The sequence below is a fragment of the Symphalangus syndactylus genome, chromosome 9, assembly GCF_028878055.3.
Source record: "Symphalangus syndactylus isolate Jambi chromosome 9, NHGRI_mSymSyn1-v2.1_pri, whole genome shotgun sequence".
Lineage (NCBI taxonomy): Eukaryota > Metazoa > Chordata > Mammalia > Primates > Hylobatidae > Symphalangus > Symphalangus syndactylus.
The window spans coordinates 14,579,162-14,599,077 of NC_072431.2; the positions used below are offsets into that span (position 1 = coordinate 14,579,162).

The window sequence follows — 19,916 nt, forward strand, 5'->3', positions numbered from 1 at the left end:
ATCCCACCACTGGAAAGTACTTCTTCATTAGTGGTGATGGCAGGGGCAATGGAGCAGTCACAGTTAGATGCCAGCGCAATAATGAAAAACAATGAATCATCACTAGAACTTTGCATAGAAACGTATTTTGCAATTAAACCAATTCTGTTAAGCAGAAAAGAACATCAGGATTAAGTTGCTGTGCTTTAGAATACATGCAAAATAGTCTTCTGTAATAAAATCACAAAACAGATAATACATTACAAAGAAGGTTTCTGCATAACAAAAATACTATGTATTCACATACTAACAGCTCATTTATTTAGTTAATAAATACTTATTGGTTACTATCCTGCACAAGCATTCCTCAATGGACACAATTACACTGTAATTCCTTCTTTCAAGGAGTGATAGTCTATAAACGTAGTGTGGCAGAGTAGAGCTACAGTTAAAATGTGTTGCTATCAGGAAGAAATGGAAATGAGAGTATCAGAGGAAAAAAGAATGAAAGTAAAAGGGTATAAAGAGTATGCATATTGTTTCATGCAAACGTGAGAAGTCTCAAGACTTAGAACTAAAATGACAGGCAGAGAGGAAGGGAGAAAGGGAATTACTCTTTCCATTTACTATTCTCTTATCGCTTTCTCATATTTGTTAATCCTCCACAGAGAACCTGGGCAAATTTTATCCATCTACATTTCCTTTCGACAGGCAATATGATTTCTAGCAGTATGGTCAAATATAATAAAATATTCACCAACAAAGACAACCATCAATTTATCATAAAGAGATTTTACTTTTATCCGTAAAGCATTACAGTAAAATGAATTCAATAAGAACGCATGGCCACCAAGAGAATAGACTGATTCACTTCAGCTTAAATCTGTAAGTTGCACATTTTTGCTCTAATATTTAAAAAGAGGTTTTCTTGTTTATTCTATTTATAACAGCAAAGTACATTTTCCAAAATTCTTAATATTGTCAGAAAACAGACCCATGGAAATCTAACACTGTCACATTGCATGGGACGGTGGTCCCATAAGATTATTGCAGAGCTGAAAAATCCCTATCGCTTAGTGACACTGTAGCCATCGTAATGTCATAGATGTAACACATTATTTACCTTTGTGGTGATGCTAGTGTAAACAAGTAGACTGTGCTGCCAGTCACTACAAATATAGCACATACAATTAGGTACAGTACAAACTACTTGATAATAATAAAAATCTATCTTATTTATATATTTACTACACTTTTATCATTATTTTATAGTGTATTCCTTCTACCTATAAAAAAAGTTAATCAAAAAACAGCCTCAGGCAAGTTCCTCAGGAAGTATTCCAGAAGAAGGCATTGTTATCATACGAGGTGACAGCTCCATGCATGTTATTATCCCTGACGACCTTCCAGGGGAACAAGAGATGGAGGCAGAAAACAGTAATATTGATGATCCTAACCCCTACGTAAGCTCCAGCTAATGTGTATCTTTGTATCTTAGTTTTTAACAAAAAAGTTTAAAAAGTAAAAAATTTAAAAATAGAGAAAAGCTTATAAAATATAAAGAAAATATTTTTGCACAGCTGTACAATGTGTTTGTGTTTTAAGCTTATTATGACAAAAGAGCCAAAAAATTAAAAAAAGTTACAGTAAGCTAAGGTTAATTTTTTACCAAAGAAAAATACTTTTAATAAATTTAGTGTAGCCTAATTGTACAGTGTTTATAAAGTGTACAGTCATGTAGTTATGCCCTAGGCCTTCACATCAACTCCCCACTCACTCACTGACATACCCAGACCAATTCCCAGTCCTGCAAGCTCCATTCATGGTAAGCACTCTACACAGGTGTGACATTTTTATCTCTTATATTGTATTTTTACTGTACCTTTTCTACGTTTAGCTACACAAACAACCATTTTGTAGCAACTGCAGAAGATGTAGGAGATGTTGGGATCCAAGGAGCCCCAATCAGTGCCATCTCTTTCTGATGAGTTCCGAAGCAATTAAAAAATAAGAAAAGTCTATGAGGCAAGCTCAAGTCCAAAATGTCATCCTCGTCACTATAAATACAGCAGAGAGCTACTTCAAGATTAAACATTGCATCTAGAGATGCTCTATTGCACAGACACTCTTTCTACTGATGGAAAGCACCACCAAGGGTGGTGCTATAGGGGGAGAGAGATGTTTAAAATGGCAAATGTTTAAAACTGAGCATTTGGATCTGATGAATTTTGAAATCATCCCACTGAAGATACTTTCCTTCCAAGCTCAATAAACAAACTAACAGATATTTTGTAACCCAAATGTTTTCCTCAGTGCCATCCTCACTGTGTCAATGGTATCTAGCTAGAGATGGAAGAATATTATCTATGAAGTACATAGTCATAGGTATTTCATGCTCCATTAGCTTAACTCTATTTTGGCTGTTGTGGAGTGCTTAAATGGCTTTAGAAATCTCTATAGAGATACAGTATATTTTAAAGAAGTAATCAAGCATGCAAATTCTAGCATTTCATTTCAAAGTCTAAGTCAAAATTCTATAACACTATAAATGGTTTAATTGCTAAGTTGTTTTGTTGGCCATGGGGTTCAGGTAGAAGAATCTTTATAGTTCCCTGAAAGATAGAGTGAATTCTAATTAAGGTAACTTGATATTAAAAATAGATACAGTCATGTCATTGATTAACAATTGGTATACCTCCTGAGGAATATGTCATTAGGTGATTTCATTGTTGTGCAAACATCATAGAGTGTACTCACACAAGCCTAGACAGTATAACCTACTACACACCTAGGCTGTAAGGTATAGCCTATTGCTCCTAGACTATAAACCTGTACGGTATGTTACTATACTGGCTCACTGTCCAAACTACCCAAAATCAGGTCACAGGGCCACTGTTTAAGAATTCCACTTGTCACAAATTCCCTTATTAAAAGTATGTAAAAGAGAGAAAGTTATAAATTTTTCCTACCATAAATTTCAGATATTTTGAAATAGAAGTGAGTTATGCAAATGTTTAAAAGGTACTTGATGGAATAGCAATTAATAGGAATACCTACTCTTTAAAACATTTTGACAAATTGAGCCTTATATCATAGTACAGTTCTGAATTCAATGGATCTTTAAGAAAAACTTAGTAAGGTGACTACTAAATTTAGTTGCACCAAAATAATTTTTTATTATAATTTCATGCTAATCATTGATTTCTGATTTATGTCATTATCTCACAATGTTTCCAAGGCTCTTGGAAAGCAAGAAGATAGTGCTTTCTTATCAATAAAAAATTGATTTCTGAATTTTTATAATGAATTGTTCTACATACATGAAGAAACTTAACCTCAATGAATTGGTAGATTCAACTCAGCACTAACTGAATTGGTAGATAACTTTCTGGGGGAAAATAAGACAATGTGGGAGTACTCAGAGGAAAAGAGGCAAGTTTGAAATGGGGAGATCTTGACCCTTTCAGGACGATATAGTCCTTCAATGGAGAGAGAAAAATTTGGCACCTCTTCAGATAAAAATTCTCTAGCATGCAGTCTAATACAGATGTGCTCCAAAAACGATACACATAATACTAGAAATTTCCTATTCCTGAATGGTGGGCACTCATTGACTAACAGTGAATTGCCATTAGTACTGCTCAGTGGAAACACATTTCAACAGTTTAATAATTTCTTCAGTTAATTAATTCTCCAATCATTTAACACAGTACCAGCTGCCAAAGCAGGCTTACGGTTGAGTAAAACATGAAGCTCATTCACTTTCACACAACAATGAGCTGCTAAGGCTCTCTTATATGATCATAAGTAATGTCATTCATACATCCATGCAATTATGAAAACCAGAAAACCACAGAGCAGGGTGACCCAGAAATGCCAGTTCCTCTGAGGGAAATTCAAAGCAACTTCTGATGTCACTCTATCACCCTTATTTTCTGTTTTTTTTTTAACCTTTTTTTTCTCATCATAGTTTCATTGCCATTCTTTTTCCTCTACTTTGTTTTCTTCTCCCTCTTACCCATTCTCTATCTCTGTCAAGGATTCCGGAGGCCTCAACTTCTGTAAAAGGAAAAAACTAACAGTGTCAACATCTCCTTCACTATAATAGGAAAAAAATGATGGTCTAAAAGAGGGCCTGTGAAACTCTTCCAAAAAGGGAGGATATGGAAAAAGACACTCAGAGGGGCAGAAGAAGAAACTGGGTACATGGGTGTGACCTGCTCTCCACTTCCACCGGCAGTGCCGACCGGACTGGGGGAAACCAGGAAGAATTTCCAGGTCACTGATCCATAAAGAGCCCCAGCCTGCTGCGTATCAAAATAAATGTGGTCTAAATATTTTCTTAGCAGTGTCCCCCTGCTTCAAACAGGCAAAATCACACACTCTGGGCCCCAAAATCCTCTGTGTGGCTCTGGCTCCCTCTGCTAAAGACAGAAGAGTAGCACAGTGCGCCTGGTGTCAGTATCAGCTCACCAAGCAAAACTTTCACATTGTATTTAAAATTCAGGAAAATGTTCAGAATCACTGCATCTTTTACACGTTTTCAACAAACGGAGCCTTATATCATAGTACAGTTTTAGATTCAATGCATCTTTAAGGAAGCTTAATAGAGTTACTTCAAAATTATTTAGTTACACTGATATAATTTTTATATAATTTCATGCTAACCATTGATTTGTGACTTATTATCTAACAATGTTTCAAAGACTCCTGAAACAACTAGAAGGTAAGAGATGTCTTTAACAATTGTGTGTGTGTGTATATACATATATAATCAAATTTATTTGTACTTTAAGAATTCTTACCTTTCTATGCATATCAGGAGCTGCATAAACAGTGATTGTAGCACAAAAGTATAAAAAATAAATCTTTTAAAACTTTTTTGAAATCTTCACCTTATACTACACTACTTAAAAGATATACAGCATTCTTGAAGAAATGCGTATTTCACATCTTTTTTCCTGAACATTTGTGTTTTTCAATTATATTGAAATTATTTTATAGCATAATCTAGGACATTCCCAGACTTTGCATATATCTCTTAAGTTCCATAAGGAAGCATGAAAATTGTCCCTCTTTGAAGGACATGAAGCCTCCCTCAGACCTTAATATATCAAAGGCAACCAGTATGAACCCAGCTTAGAGATTCCTCTCAGATGTTCTGCACTGTATTCGATTTTTGGAAATTCTGGATATGTGGACAGAAGTCCCAAAATATAATTGATATTTACTTTCTTATATCCTTCAAAAGTGGGAATTTAACTTCTGAATTAATTTGATTTAGAAACCTTGAATGATGTGATAATTCTTAATGAATTATGAATGAACTTTATAGACCTCATTTCAAAGATAATCATCAATACTAAAGAAGTTGTTAAATGCTTCCTTGTCATAAAAATTATATAGTCAATCATCTGTGTCCTGAGGTTTAACTCAATTTAGACTATTAAACATTTCATATGGTTTCTAACTATAAAGGTATCAGTCGTACCAAAGGATAAATAAAATTAGCAGTTCATACAATGCCTATAGTATCATTTTTTGGCATACAAATGTTGACAGATTAATTGAACAATCTGAATTTAGTGGAGTCCAAACATGGAATAGCTTTATTGTGTTCAATAATAAAACTTTTGAATCTCCAAAAAATCTAAGCCAGAATCTAAGATGCTTTCTGGATATTTCGAGCTACTGAAGTTCCCAATCTTGCCCAAACTTAAAACTTCAATTTCATACCCAAGAAACACTCCTCTCACCTAACTTAGGCCCCCTGTGCCTCTCCTTCCCACCTCCCTTTTCTTGTTCTAGCTTTTCCTTTGTTGAAGCAGAAAGTAGAGCTTAGAGAAAAGTGCCAAAAACATCGTTTACCTTCCTTGTGCAGTTATAGTCCTCCCTTAGCCAAAGACGATCTCTGAATGCTGTGCGTAGAAAGGCTCGTGTTGCGTGTGTTTTTTTTAAGACACCACAGGTGAGGTCCATTGGAGGCCCCTTGAGGCAGCCTCTCATTGCTACAGGTGTACCTCCTGATGTGGTACACCTGCTCTGGCTCAGGACTTCAGTTCCTGATTCAAATGCTATCACCAATGATCAAGCACACCTGGCTCCCTTGCACTAGTAGCCCAGTGTAAAATTCCACCTGCTTGTTCCCTAAACAATGGATGATGCACAAGCTCCTCACTTATTTCTCGTCTCTGCCTTCTGGTTACTCTCAGTTTGCCCCACAAAGTTTGCTTACATCATTGTGGAGCAGGTTGGCAAGGCTGCTATGGGAACAGACATCTAATACAGGCTTGAGATACCAATGTCATCCTCTTCCAAGCATGCCAGTTCCTGTGAGGGATTCTCTTAGACCCCATTTGCTTCCTTTACGAGGGGAGGACTATGAGGGGGTAAAACCATAACTCAAAGCCACAGTGAACATCCTCAAATCCCTTAACTTTTTCTTATACCTACTGGGAGTAATGATCAGACTAGCAGGTTTAATTTGACTATCTCTTCTCATTTAATTTGTTTTGTTTTTAATTTTTATACCTTTAAAATTGATTTTTGTTTATGCTATCCTACAGATAGAATACAAAGGGAAGGTGTATTGGTCCATTTTCATACTACAATGAATAAATACCCAAGACTGGGTAATTTATAAAGAAAAAGAGATTTAATGTACTCACAGTTCCACATGGCTGGGGCATGTCTTAATGGCAGCAGGCAAGAGAGCATGGGCAGGGGAACTGCCCTTATAAAACCAACAGATCTCATGAGACTTATGTACTATCACGAGAACAGCACAGGAAAAACCTGCCCCCATGGTTCAATTACCTCCCACCAGGTCCCTCCCATGACACATGAGGATTATAAGCACTAAAATTCAAGATAAGATTTGGGTGAAGGCATAGCCAAACCGTATCAGAGGGATCCCACAGCTCAGTGACGGTTCTCTGCAGAATATGGAAGTATTCATTAGTTTTGTTTTGAAGTTTTAGCAAAAATTCCAAAACAGGAGAAGTCTCATTCCCCATCCTGTTACCCACTGTTAACCAAAATTTGAGGACCATAATAAATTTTTCAGGCTGTACTTATCCCACAATTACTACTTTCCTTTATAAGGCCAGAGAGATTTATAAAACAATTTCATCAGTGCGTTGAAAAAGACATTTCTAGAAACCATTGGCAGTTAGGAGTCACTTCTGTTAAGAGCCACACTTTCATCTTTTCCATTTTGTTCAAGGCTGTGAAAGCCAACAGAAATAATTTGGTCACTGTAGAACTGGCCTCCTCTTTGAAACGACAAACATGAAATCAAATATAGGAACTCATTTTTGAGAAATGTTTGTAACTCCTCTTTTCGTCATCTTCTTCTGCATTCACTGCGATTATCTCCAACCTTTACTCCACCTCTTAAGTTCAATTTTAAGTTTTTTCTCATTCCTTGCAGCTTCTAAGCTGTTTATTAGATAGTAAGGGTGTTGTTTTGGTTCTCAATTTGTTTTCTTATTCCAGTCATCCCCCTTTTTATCCCACTCTTCTCTTAAATCATCTTATCCTTGAGTCCTGTTTTAACAAATTTATGTTTTCAGTAAGTTTCTCTACAGAGTAAATTTTAAAAATATATGCTTTCTGGATAATGTTTTCTTTTATACTGGGTTCACTCTCGCTTTGTATATCAGGCTTCTTCCCTCTTTTCCCCTTGGTATGTGTGCATAGGTTTTTGTGTGTTTGGTTTCAGTTGTCTCCTATAGTTATATTTTGATTTCGCTTAATGTCAGAAGCTCTATCCAGACCATGTGTTTGCCCTGACATTATGTGTGTGAGAATTGTTCTGATTTCCCTTCTACCAAATCTGAGACAGTGGGTCTTGTAAGCTCTAACCACTTTTATACTGCCTAAGATCATGGGACTAGTAGAGGGGTTGTCTTGACCAAGACCAAGTGCACTTCTTGCTGGGAGACTCCAGGCTCCTGATCGCCCTGATATCTAGTGCCCATGGGTTGCTCACTCCCCAGGCTTGGGCTTGTTATCCCTGCTCAGCACAGCTATCTAAAATTGCCCCTCTGAAGGGACAATTCTTGCCCCTTCAGAGGTACTGTGATGCCATATAGGGGTTTCCACTCTCAACGTTTTTTTCTTAATTTCCCCCAGAAAGAACTTTGGTGTAACTATTTGGGATGTACCTTCCCTAAAACAAAAATTCCTTCCTGGTGCCTGAATTCTGGCTCTTCTCTTCCCACAGTTGTAGAATCTTCACCTCCATTACAACTTACAACTCCTTCTCCCCCAGACTCTAGGACCAGTTGTATAAGCAGAGTGGAAAAAGAAGGATTCAAAAATGCTATAAGAACTTGTAATGGGCTGGGTGCATTGTATATTATTATAAGTAATTTAATTTTCATTATACTCCAAATTTTTTACATAAGAAACTAGAAAATTTAAGGAGGTTTTATAAGTTGTCACGACTCCAAGAAGCAGAATTCTATCCTAGTTCTAGCCAACCTCAAAGCTACGTTCTCTACGCTATACCTGTAGGGTGCTGCTAAATGTTTAACAGCCAGTTCCAGAGGTGAGAGAGAACAGGAAGGCCTGACGTGACATTTGTGAATCCATGGTATAAATAATCCCACCATGATCAATTTCAAGTTCTCCATCAATGAGCTCACAAATGTCTTTAAAATGTTATCAGCTCTCACCAGTCATGGCAATCTTGTTCTAACACACGAATTACACTCCATATTAATACCTAGTTCTCTAGTTTCAACCATCACACTTACTCCTTCTCTTGATTCTTCTCCTTAGTTTTATTAACCATGCCAAATTTCCAAATTCTCTGGGCTCTTCTTGACCCCAGGTATGTAACTGGATATTCTAACTAATCCCTGTGCTCTACTCCCTAAGAGGCTATCCTGGCACCCACACGAGCATGGAACCTTGCTTTGCCTTTGCTAGATTCTTAGCCAGGGTCTGGACACCAGTATAGAGCTCTGATTACCTCTACACAGATGATAAAAACCACATGATCTACCTAAATTTCTGAGTGTCATCTGCTTAGGGTTTGCCCACTGCTATCCATGTACCACCTGTCTATCACCACAGAGTGTATAGATCCTTCCCTCCAAGACTCTAAGGTCTGTTTGCCGGGAACATTTTCAAACATTGTGGGAAGGTCTAATTTCAGGTTCCCAATCTTCACAGTTGTCCTTTATCTGCTGCTGAGAGAAGAGAGACAGATCCTCTCATATTGTTTTATATTGTTTTATACTCAGAAAAGGAAAGAGAAGCAAAACTAAAGGCAGGTAGCCTGGCACCTAGGAACCAGACCCCAAACCAAGCCTGGGCCTGCCTGACTTAAGCCTGGTAGTTAAAATTCGACACCTGATCTAGCAACCGATGTTATCTATAGATTCCAGACATTGTATGGAAAGACATTGTGAAACTTCCTGGTCTGCTCTGTTTCACTCTGACCACCAGTGCATGCAGCCCCTGTCACGTATCCCCTGGCTTGCTCAATCAATCACGACCCTTTCATGTGAAACCCTTAGCACTGTGAGCCCTTAAAAGGGACAGAAATTGTGCACCTTACAAGCTCGGATTTTAAGACGCTAGTCTGCTGATGCTTCCAGCTCATTAAAGCCACTCCCTTCACTATCTCGGTGTCTGAGGGGTTTTCTCTATGGCTTGTCCTGCTACACTGCAATTAACCACATTTTGCTGATGTATCCCCAGTGTATGATGTGGAACCAAGAGCATGCCCACAAAAGAGGAAAATGAGTAAGCTTCTGTGGCACATCAGTGGTGAAGTACCATCTTCCCTCCCGTTAGATGTAAAACAGTCACTGTTGCCACTGCCACCACTATCACTCCTCACAGCCCATCAGAACAGAAATCAACACCCCAATATCTCCCATTTGAAAGACTATCTGCTGTAACCCTGGATTTCCCCATTTCTCAATTGTTTTGTAATTTGCTGAATGTTTACTAGGAAATCTGTGTTCTCTATCCTGAAGCTGTGGAACACAAACTATTCACTGTATTTAGTGTCGAACAGAACTGCAATTTCTAAAGCTACTTAAAGAGTGGGGGGAGCCATTTCCCTAACCTTCAATATTCTGCAGAAATAATTTGAAATGAGTAAGCTGAATCCATTCATTATTATTGCATAAATCAAAGGCAAAATTATTTTTCTGAGTAAAGAAAAAAGGGGAAGCTGGATTCAAACTAAATTTAAGAGCACAAATTAAATAACATACAAAATGTTAAATTAAAATGTTAGTATATTCAAATTGTATAATTTAGAAATTAACTTGATTCAGAATTTCTAAGATTCAAAAATCACTGAACAAGGATTAGGGCTTAATCATTTACATCTTCAAAGAAAGGTCTTATTAGCACTTGATAAGGTATTAACTGAATTCAATGACATTTCTGAGGAATAAAACGTAATTTGACTGTCTTATTTTTGCTCGACAATGTCTGTGTTTAACCTGACAACCCAAAAATTATCTTCCCTTTAGATCAGGTACACATCAACATATTGTAATTAACTACAGGTGATTTAACAACAAGTAATTTAACTGTTACAGCTTTGAGTCTGTAAACAGTCTCCATAGTTCTCACAATTGTTCATTTTGCATTAAGAGTTTAATGGCTATCTCTTTTTTTTTTTTTTTTTTTTTTTTGAGACGGAGTCTTACCCTGTTGCCAGGTTGGAGTGCAGTGGTGCAATCTCGGCTCACTGCAACCTCCACCTCCCAGGTTCAAGTGATTCTCCTGCCTCAGCCTTCTGAGTAGTTGAGACTACAGGTGTGCGCCACCACTCCCAGCTAATTTTTGTATTTTCAGTAGAGACGGGGTTTCACCATGTTGGCCAGGATGGTCTTGATCTCTTGATGTCGTGATTTGCCTGAGCAACCATGTCCAGCGTCTATCTCATTTTTAAACACATTGCAACAATTTCTGCAAAAACATACTGAAAGGCTAATTCTAATGTAGATAAGTTTGACTGTAACATCCTCTTAACACATTTCTATCAATGAAATAATGAGTCAGTTAATACTATATATTAGCCTGACAGATTGTCAACATATAATGTAAATCAAATGACTAAGAAAAAAGTTTAACATGTAAAAACTTATAATACAGCTTTAAAGGATTAATCATAAAGGATTTATCCTAAAGGTTGTTTATACAGATTCAGAATCTTGAAGCCCTGTGTTTTGTTTGTTTGTTCGTTCATTTGTTTGAGATGGAGTCTCCCTGTGTTGCCCAGGCTGGAGTGCAGTGGCACGAGCTCAGCTCAGTGCAACCTCCACCTCCCAAGTTCAAGTGACTCTCCTGTCTCTGCCTCCTGAGCAGCTTGGATTACAGGCAAGGTTTTGCTATGTTGGCCAGGCTGGTCTCGAACTCCAGACCTCGTGATCTGCCAGCCTTGGCCTCTCAAAGTGCTGGGATTACAGGCATGAGACTGTAAGTGTCTTTGAGATTACTAAATAAAGTGATGCAACAAACCATTCAGATAGAAGGGAAATTTCAGAAAGAGAGTTTTAAAGAAAATTTACTTCATTGATTTTTCCCATTCCTCACACCAGAATTTTGATTGTAATATTGCAATAGGGTTGGCATAAGTTATTCATAAATAAATAACAATGTTTATGGGGTTTCTTTACCAAGGGACTTTATGAAAATGACAAACATGCTTGCTTGCAAACAACTGAACATACTCTTTAAAAGAGTTATACATTCTTAATTCACATAACAATGATTTTAACTGAGTTACAAACACATATGTAAACATAAATGACACTACATAATAGAGTTCTGATACCAAGTTTCAAATGCACTAAGAAATCAGTAAGAATCTCCACCAGATTCTTGATGAGACCCAAATGGTATTCATCCTAAAGGCCCTACAACCTCTACTCCACTGCACGTTGTTGTGATACCCCATAATGGTAGCAACTATTACGCATCCCCCAATGGCATAAAATCATGGATTTTACTTGTTAATCACTACACAGCCATTTTCATGTGGGCTCCATGAGGTTGTCATCACACAGGCTCAGACTCCATCAGTTACCTGCTGCTGGCTCAGGAAGTCAATGACAAAGGACTGGAACTCCCCTATCTTTTATAATGTTTATGACCATAAAATTTTAGTACAACAACAAAAGTGTAATTTCCCATGGAGAAGCTGGTATGAGATTTGATCTGTGACTTGGTTATTTAGATACGAATTATTAAATTTGCTAATTATACCTAATCTCTTGCTGCTGTCACTACTGCTACTCCTCCTTTCTTCTCTCCTCTTTGCTAATTTTATTGGCATCATTTGCATTTTCCACAGCAGGTATGGAAGACAAAATAAAAGTAACGAAACGCAAGCAAATACATTCTTCAAAATATAAGGCAAACATTTCTACTGAAGGAAAAAATTAAGAGCATTGGCTAATTGTGATTGAATTAATAATTTAAATCTTCTAAGCAATCCTTCCTGTGTAAACCCAAGTGAAAAGGATTAATAAAAGTATTACATTTTTATGTGAAAAGAATCTTCAAAGTTTGCTATATAAAAAGTAATTTAATCAGGGACATTCAAAAGCTGTTGTCACCAAAAAAAATGTAGTGCTATATTCGATGATTCTAACTCCATTGAAAGTGTGCATCATGGTAATAACTACAATGATCTCATTTGACTATATTATAAATATGATACCTAACTTTGGAATTGTTATACTTTCAGATTCCCATAATTTTCCAGAGAGAGTACTATTAAAAAATAAAGTTGGGGTAAGAACAACCAGTCTAGTTTTTACTTTCTCTTAAAAAAACAGTCTTAAGAGAACCACAAAAAATTACTAACAGAAATTGCCACTGGACACATCTCTTTCCTCTCTTTTCAATCATGGCTACTTAAAATGCAAACCCACTTACCACAGTCCTGACCTATTCTCTCCAATTTCTGAATGTCAAACACTTAGAGTAATTGTTGGCTGTCAGAGTCAGAAGTCTGTGGAAGCAGAGAAACTAGACGTTTGGCATTTTAACTTTCTGGAACAAGTGATTTAATTATTTAATTAGTGTAAGAGAAAAGTATCTACACCAAGATCCAGGCACACACTGTCATCAAAAATGTCTCTGATACAGTAAAACATATATTGGAGAACTGGGAAAGGGGATTACATTTTATAAATTTGTATCTGTGCAAATTAACTCTTACATTTCAATGATAAATGGAAACCTGAAATATAAAAAATGATTTAATTACCATGAGTAAATCCACAACATTGCTGTTTGCTGAAGATGCTACTCATACATTTCTTATGAGGTTACTGAAAGTTTCTATTTTTGTTGCTCAAAACTAAAAAAAAAAAAAATCTGTTTGATCTTTAGTACTTATATAATTAAGATGCATCTAATTTCTTTACTTTTCAAATGTGCATTAAATGTTTCCTTCATAATTTATCATTCAGTGCTGCATCATCTTTAATGTATAAATAATGATAAATTTGGACATTAATTGAAAAAGTGTCCATTAATGTTTTTGCTAGAATATCATTTCATCTGATCTTACTTCAATAAAAATATATATGTCTTGAACAATACATATCAATGTCTGAAGAGGTCAGCATTTTCCCAAGTGTGTTCCTTGGAAGCCCAGATCTAAGAATCTTTCTTTAAGGAAAGTTGTATTTTGATGTATCTGCTCTTTTTAGCATACTTTTTATTTTAGTATAGTCATGCATCACTTAAGTGATGAGGATACCTTCTGAGAAATGAGTCCTTAGGCAATGTTGTTGTTGTGCAAATATCATAGAATGTATACCCCTAGATGGTATACACCTACTGCACCCCTAGGATATATGGTATAGACTATTGTTTCTAGGCTACAAGGCTATACAGCATGTTACTGTACTGAATAACACAGGCAACTGCCACACAATGGTAAGTATTTGCGTATCTAAACATAAAAAGGTATTGTAAAAATATAGTATGATAATCTTATGTGGCTACCATATATGCAATCTGTCATTGATCAAAATGTCATTATGTGGCACATAAGTCTATATCAAATGTATACGAAAATGCACAAATCATAAGTACATTACTCAATAAATTTCACAAATTGAAACCAACACACAGAGGACGAAAGAAAACATTACTAGCATCCCAGGATCTCCTATGAGTCCCCTTCCAGAGTAACCACTGCATTGATATCTAATACCAGAGATTAGTTTTGCCTGTTTATAAACTTTATGTAAAGAAATCATTCATGCACTCTTTTTCATCTGTTATAACTCAAAATTATATTTGTGAGACTTATCCATGTTATGTATAGTTGAAGTGCATTCTCACTGATGTATGTTATTCCATTGTGTGAATTCATCACACTGCTGATAAACATTTGGGTTGTCTTCATTTCAGGGAGACTCCATTCTTCCTCAAAAATAATGCTGCCATGAACATTCTAGTACATGTCTTTTGGTGAACACATATATGCACTTTTGCTGTGTATATAATCTAAGCATCCTATGATCCATGTTGTCATAAGAGAAGCATAAATGCAGCTTTAGTCATTATTGCCAACCAGCTTTCCCAAGTGGTTATACTCATTTACACTGTCACCAACAGTTGATAAGAGTTGCCATTGCTACACATCCTTTACAACACTTGGAATTTTATTTCAGGTCATTAGTTTATAAACACACTGTAGTTTTACTTTTCATTTGTCTTATAACTAATGAATTTGAGTACTTTTTATATCTTTTTTTTTTTTTTTTGAGATGGAGTCTCACTCACTCTATTACCCAGGCCAGAGTGCAGTGGTGCAATCTTGGCTCAACACAACCTCAGCCTCCAGGCTTCAAGCGATTCTCCTGCCTCAGTCTCCCGAGTAGCTGGGATTACAGGCATGGTCTACAACGCCCAGCTAATTTTTTTTTTTTTTTTTTTTTTTGAGACGGAGTCTCGCTCTGTCGCCCAGGCTGGAGTGCAGTGGCGCGATCTCGGCTCACTGCAAGCTTCGCCTCCCGGGTTCACGCCATTCTCCTGCCTCAGCCTCTCCGAGTAGCTGGGACTACAGGCGCCCGCCACCACGCCCGGCTAATTTTTTGTATTTTTAGTAGAGACGGGGTTTCACCGTGGTCTCGATCTCCTGACCTCGTGATCCGCCCGCCTCGGCCTCCCAAAGTGCTGGGATTACAAGCGTGAGCCACCGCGCCCGGCCTACGCCCAGCTAATTTTTGTGTTTTAGTAGAGATGGGGTTTCACCATGTTAGCCAGGCTGGTCTCAAACTCCTGGCCTCAAGTGATCCTCCTGCCTTGGCTTCCCAAAGTGCTGAGATGATAGGTGTGAGCCACCGTACTTGGCCAACTTTTTTATATCTCTTTTGGCTATCTGAATATCCTCTTTTGTGACATGACTGTTCAAATCTTTTGTCTATTTTTTCTATTGGATTGTGTCTCTTTAATACTGACTTGTAGCAGTTTTGTTGAATATTTTAAGAATAAGTCTTTTTTCATATATAGTACAAATATTTTTTTCCTAACCTGTGGCTTGGCTCTTTATTTTCTTAATGGTGTCTTTGGATGAAGAGAAATTCTTAATTTAAATGTGGGACAATTTACCATTCTTTTTACTTTATGTGTTAATATAAGTTTGTTCTCCATGTCATAAAGATATTCTAATATATTTTCTTCTAAAGCCATATTGTTTTACCTGTTATATTTAGATATACGGTAAGGATTGTTTTTCTTTTTTCTCCAGTGGTATCCAATTGATCCCAGTACCTTTCATCAAAAAGAGCATACATTATCCACTGCAGTTTAGTGTCCTCTTGGTCATAAATTACAATAAGAGCCTGTTACTGGACTCTCTATTCTATTCCATTGGCCTATTTTTATGCCAAGACGATACTGCCATAATTACTAGTTCTATAAGGTCCTAAAAGGAGTGATGAGTATGTGTCTGTGTTGACAGAGAGAGAGACATCATTAGGATAAATAGAAAACAAAGTTGAACAATTTGTTGTTGTTTTTGGTTTTCATTCACTATCTGAATTATCAGAAACCTTATTTTATATGTTAAAGTGTATTATAATTATCTAAGAGATAGATATATGCTATTTCCCAAAATTAAATTTAACTATGGAACATTTTTTTCCAGGAAGTGTCTTATAGGACTAGTGTTCTAAGTAATGCACTTTGGGAAATAAATATATGTATGTTTTTAGGTAGTAAGAGCTGAGCCTCGGGCTAGGTCCAAGTTGTTGATAGCTCTCAGCATGAGACGGCGTTTCTAATTTTCTTCACAACCTGTATGAGGTCAATTACATTAAGCTCTCAACATCCAGGTGCTTAAAGGAAGACAGATATCTATTTGTTGGAATGCAATTGCAAAATTTAAAATCCTCTTTTATATCTTTCTTAGCACTCCTAGATCTTAAACATTTTTGGTGCCTCATCCTTGATTCAGAATGAGAAGATCTGATAGAACTAGTTCTTTAAAGACAAGTTTTAGTCACTTGACCTCCTTAGATGTCCATAGTTATTCACTCAGTTCAGGTAAAGTAGCACAGAAGAACCCATTACAGTCACCTGGATTCTCACAAGTTGTAAGCTTTGAAGCTCTACTTCTTATTATTAAAGATGGCAAAGAGTTCCAGGGATGAAAAGAGTTCATACTAACAAGTCATGTGACCCTTTACTTAAAGTTTGTCTTATTTAAACCATAGTCAAGGCTTTGAGAGCTTTCATCACCTAATGTAAGGCCTGTCTTCTCCCCACCCCCCATCATGATTACGTCTGATTAGCAAAGGAGTCTTGGACACATTTTATGTCATAGGATATTCAAAGCCATAAAGATGCCATAAATAGAGTTTTAAAATTTCCCAATATTTGCTCACATTCAAAACATCTTATGATTTCAATTTATGAAAAGAAACCAGTGTTATTGTATCTATAACATTACAGCAACTCACTAGAATAAGTGTAAGCATTTTAGTTTAAGAAAGAAAAAATATTTTTAGTATTTTGGTAGTGTCTTTCAATCAGCCACATATCCTAAATAAACCACATCAAATGTGCTGGTTAAAGTGAGATTTGTGGCAATTACAAATATACCTGTAATTATATTAATAAGGCCCTTCCACAACACCCACATCCAGCCCTGTTAAACAGCATTTTACTGCTGCTACTGGTGGTTGCAATCTTTTAAAGATTAATCTTATGCTAGTGAGAGATTCAGTGAGGCATGGTAGAAGGGGCCCAAGCCAATAAATCTGAATTCAAATATGTGTCCCAGTATTTGTGGTCTGTGTATCACTAGGTAAATTACTTAGACTTTTAGAACTTCGTTTTCCTGATTTAAAAATTAATGCAGTAATACCCCTTAGGTTTTGTCATGAGGATTATGTAAGGCATTTATGTAAAGCACTTGACAGATTACTTGTCATATAGGAAATGCTCAGTGATATGGTTTGGCTCTGTGGCCCCACCTGAATCTCATGTTGAACTGTGAGCCCCATTGTTGGAGGTGGGGCTTGCTGGGGGGTGATTGGATCATTGGGGTGGTTTCTAATGGTTTAGCACCATCTCCCTATTGCTGTCTCATGACAGAGTTCTCAAGAGATCTGGCTGTTTGAAAGTGGGTAGCACTTCTCCCTTTGTTCTCTCTCTCCTTCTCCAGCCGTGTGAACACTGTGCCTACTTCCCCTTCACCTTCTGCTATGATTGTAAGTTTCCTGAGGCCTCCTCAGCCATGCCTCCTGTACAGCCTGTGGAACTGCGAGTAAACTAAGTCTCTTTTCTTCATAAATTACCCAGTCTCAGGTAGTTCTTTATAACAATGTGAGAATGGACTAATACACTCAGTAAATATTAATTCCCCTTCTTTAACCCTTCCACCAATACCAGATGCTTGAGGATGTTATCAAAGAGTCATACATCTCAATAGTTATGTCAAGTTGACCACCTTCAGGTTGGAAATTCTGTGCACCTCTTGACTTCTCAACACTTCACAATAACCTGGATCTCTAAGACTACAAATGTGGCATATAGGATCAACAGAGGATGAACCTGGAATGACTTCCAGAAGAACAACATTCAGGTATCCAAGTGATAAAAGCAAAATATAAAATTGAAATTTCAGTGCCACCATCCTAATGCTACCAGTATTTATCCAAGTGAGATACCACACATGGCATCATATGTTCTATTCTAACAGCAAAGCAGGAACTTCAAGCTTTCCTTCGACTATTCAAGGTTTTAATATTTTCTTCAGCCTAAGGCAGGTATAGCTGAATTACTTCATGCTAAAAAAATAGAATTATAAAGTACTTCCAAAATGGAATGCAGTCGCAGGTACCAGTTCTCAGGGTACAACATTATGAATACAAACTAGAATCTTAACAGAAATATTTTAAGTTTAATATTGGAACTGCTCTTAGCTGTAAAAGTCCAGAATATAAAGGGATGAACATTGTTCAAGAATAGTGTCACCTAGGGGTCAAAATCCAGCAGAAATTGACAATGGAGCCCCTTATGTTACTGCAAGAGTCACAACATCACACAGCTGACTCTGCTGGTAAGTACTTGAAATTTATGCTGGTCATTAGCCTCACTGGGGTTCTCTTTCTTATGATATCTTATACCAGTCTTAATTATGACATTATCTATACTATGCTGCAGTGTTTTGCTCATAGATTATTCTTACATGTTAGTCTAATGCCCTGAGAGCAATACTAAATGTAAAAGCCCTGAACTACATGCCCCTGAAAATCCCAGCTTGTGTTGTTTCCCGTAGTAGGAAACATGGATATTAGGAAAGAAAGGGGTTGGGGGAGAAATCTGATCCAAATCTTCAGGCTAATGAAATAGAAAAATTAACCTTATGTATTTCTCAAAAGTGTGCTTTTAAACTAGAGATGGAGAGAAGGAAAATACCAAATGTTGGGTTCCCCCATTTAAGACCAACTGAAATATGTCCATGGGAGTGAGATCAAAGACTTTTGAAAAAGGACTATAGCAGCAGAGGGCTGTCATCAACTTCTCACAGGCTTTCTGCTTTCTAGTTTCCTACACTCTGCTGTACTTTCCTCTTGGATGAAGTGACTCCTTCATGGGATCTCAGGTTGTTTCCCATCCAGTATTCATAGTACCGTACTCCAATTTTTGGAGCAACCTCATTGCTACCAATCGTTACTATTACCTCTGCTATTTTCTCTCTTACGCGCCCTGTTTCCTATTTTTCAATTAACAATTCAGTGCTGACAAACTGGCAGGTTTTTCCTCCCATCAATACCAGAAGGGAAATTGCGTAAAAAATTCAAGCTATTCACAAATCACCATCACCAAGAGTGGACTGCCATTAAAGACAGTGTCTTTAATGAGTAAATCCCAGCATTCAAATATCTTAGTCTTATTGCATGTATAATAAATCTAAGAATTATTTATAAGAGATTTACAGCATTAGCTATAAACTACATCTGGAGGATAAAATGATTTTGACTATAAAGAAAACTATGATGGCTTCTTACTCTATTCCATTTTCCCAAATAAAATGAATAGGAAAGTTGGATTTAAAACCATATTGATTAACAATAGGTAATGCCCAGAAATAATGCAGATTTCTACTGATGAAAGACTAGTTAAAAAGCCATCCTAAATTCATACAATGGAAGACTGTAGTCTTAAAAAGAAATGAGGAAATTCTTTATGTACTGCTGTGGGATGATTACCAGAATATATAATTAAGAGAAAAAAAGCAAAATACAAAAGAGTGCATGGCATGTTACCTTTTCTATAATAATGAGGGGGAGGGCAGAATACAAATATTAATATTTACTTTTTAATATTTAAAAAGGAAAAGATAATCCCAAAACTCAGAAAGCATAGACACCTCTCCGGGCGGGGAAAAACAGAAATAAAGGCGTGACTTCTCTTGAATAAGTGTA

The 19,916-nt window shown here is 36.8% G+C and overlaps 1 long non-coding RNA gene across 1 annotated transcript in view; it reads right to left on the reverse strand.

The window, feature by feature from the left end:
* The window catches only part of LOC134731403 (uncharacterized), a 503,756-nt gene that overhangs the window by 258,618 nt on the left and 225,222 nt on the right, over positions 1–19,916 (reverse strand). The gene's annotated exons all lie outside the window — the stretch shown is intronic.